The 2,553-nt window shown below is 42.3% G+C and overlaps 1 non-coding gene across 1 annotated transcript; it reads left to right on the top strand.

Annotated features, from left to right (window-relative positions):
- Positions 1-261: 261 nt before the first annotated feature.
- On the top strand, positions 262-334 carry trnam-cau. The gene has a single exon. It is a non-coding gene; the product is annotated as a tRNA-Met (tRNA).
- Positions 335-2,553: the final 2,219 nt, after the last annotated feature.

Raw genomic sequence — 2,553 nt, 5'->3', positions numbered from 1 at the left:
TTTGGAAAAACGCAAAGTTTAAACGCAGTTCCATGTCAACTGAGCAATTGCATCCAACTATGAAGACTGTGTGATATAGTGGAAAGCTCCAGAACAAGCAAATAGATGGACATTTTGTTAAGACTGTTTTGTCATTTATTGTTTCAGAGGTCAAGACCGAAGGGTTATCGCTTACCTTTTAGACTGTGAGAAGAGCTTGAACTGCATGGTCACAGTTGTAACAGTGACACCTGGTGAGTATCACAATACGTTGTTTTTCAGGCCTCGTTGGCGCAGTAGGCAGCGCGTCAGTCTCATAATCTGAAGGTCGTGAGTTCAAGCCTCACACGGGGCAGGTGTTTTAAAACCAAATGACAACACAGTGGGCAGGATAAATAGTAAAAGGTATCTCGTCAATCTATGGAAAAAAATACACCTGACGCAGATAACTGTGATTCCTACAAAAGCAGCACTTCTCTTGTGAAGCTGTATCACATTACAGGTTGAGTATCTGTGATTGCCACAGAGCTGTGCTCAGTCCAGCATCAGTCCCATTTACCGTTGTTTAACGCTATCCAATATAAATCTCGGACACCATACTTTACACACCCATGCACACACATGTTCACACACTGACAAAACAGACCACTACATACACTGTATTATTATTTCTTTGTTATAGTTATGTTCTTAGTCTTATGTTTGCTTCAACCTTGGCTCCCACTCTTTTGACATTGCCTCAGTATTGGGTCAGGACATAAAAGTATCTAAAGTTAATTGTAGCCTTTATGTGAGCATTTGGTGTGCAGATACATTGTTACTGAGCAGCACATCAGTCACAACCTTCAGTCACCATGAGCGTGACTGTGAACTGTAAACTCTTAAGCTAACAGGGAAGAGAAATTTAAAAATTTAAACGCAGTTCCATGTCAACTGAGCAATTGCATCCAACTATGAAGACTGTGATACATCATGGTAGACAGACTGAGGCACTGGGTGGGGATCTCTGGTACTGCCTTAGAATGGTTTTCATCCTACCTGTCAAAAAGGAAGTTTTGCGTGTCTGTAAACAACTGTCTCTTTGTTCTGTCCAGTTAAATATGGTGTGCCTCTGTCTTAGGACCCATTTTTAGGGCCCGAGCATGAACCGTGCGAAGTCCCTAATGATATTTTATTTTTCTGCAAAGTAAGCTCAATTTTGGGGGCCTAAACATACTCAAACTCACCAAACTTTGCACACATGTCAGAAGTGGTGAAAAATTTTGTATTTTATGGGTTTTGCGCATGGGTGTGACAAAATGGCTCGCTAGCACCACCTAGAAAATTGGAGAAAAATTGCCCCTCATCCACGTTCAACCTACATGCACGAAATTTTCTGGGGACATGTATCATATTAACACGCACAAAAAAGCCTCAAGAACCCATATCCTAAACCCAACAGGAAGTCGGCCATTTTGAATTTTACGGCAATTTTTGGATGATTTACACACTCCGTTCTTTAACGAACTGCTCCTAGGGATTTAATCCGATCGACTTCAAATTTGTGCTGTGCCTTCTAAAAGCATTGACGATGAAAAGTTGTGCAATCTGAGTTTTCGTCGAGTGGCGCGGCGTCAAAGATCAACTCTTCGCCATGACACAGGAAGTTGTTGTAACTTCAGTGTACATGCTCACATCTGAACAAATCTTTACGTGCTTGATAACTCTCCCACCCCGCAGACATCTACACGCCAATACCGATTTATATTGATAGCGCCAAGTGCTATGTAGCTCCACAAAGGGGACACAGGAAGTGACATATAACACCTTCATGCGGCGTCGTAAGCGCGTAGCAAATTCACAGAATATGCAACGCGGCCGGCTCACACCCGGACGCGCTACAAGTGCGAGGGCCCGCCCAACGCTGCTTGCAGCTTTAATTATATTTTATGTTGCTTTTAAACTTTTTTTTTTTTATATATTTCCCTTTTGCTTTTATGTTTTATGTAAAGCACTTTGAATTACCTTGTTGTTAAAATGTGCTATACAAATAAACTTGCCTTGCCTTACTGGCAGGAATGCGCTGGCTACCTTCCAGCACATGGTGTTGGAATATTCCCAACTGAAATGTCTACCTGGATATTGTGGTAGTATTTACGGACAATTGGCCTGAAATGTTGACAATGACTGAATTTTCCCAAAGGTTTGCGGCTCAACCTGGCTAAGTGCGAGTTTGGAAAGGCAGAGATATTTTAGAAGAGACATGCCTCTCAATCACATCCTCAATACAACTCTTTGGGGAAAGCCCGTGACGGCAAAGATGGTGGTTATCCCGCCCCTCCCGCTAGAAAGCCAATTGTCTGCTTTTAACAGGCACAGTGGGAATCATATTTCAGCCAATCGTGTGGTTCCACTGACGTAAGGGTCTGTTTTACTTATACTGCGCATGTGCGGAAGTGGTGACGCGTAGTGGTATAACCGGTTGGGAAAAACGCTTTTAAACCTTATTTTCAGTGATGTTTATCAAATTTTACTGCTGATTCATGTAGTTTTTATGTCCTGGTGACCTGAAAAAGTGCAGTTCTGTCTCTCTCC

The sequence above is a fragment of the Micropterus salmoides genome, unplaced genomic scaffold (genome assembly GCF_014851395.1).
Source record: "Micropterus salmoides isolate LMB-PRFRI ecotype aquatic unplaced genomic scaffold, ASM1485139v1 Ms_hic_scaffold_4, whole genome shotgun sequence".
NCBI lineage: Eukaryota > Metazoa > Chordata > Actinopteri > Centrarchiformes > Centrarchidae > Micropterus > Micropterus salmoides.
This window is presented reverse-complemented; position numbering and strand designations above follow the sequence as displayed.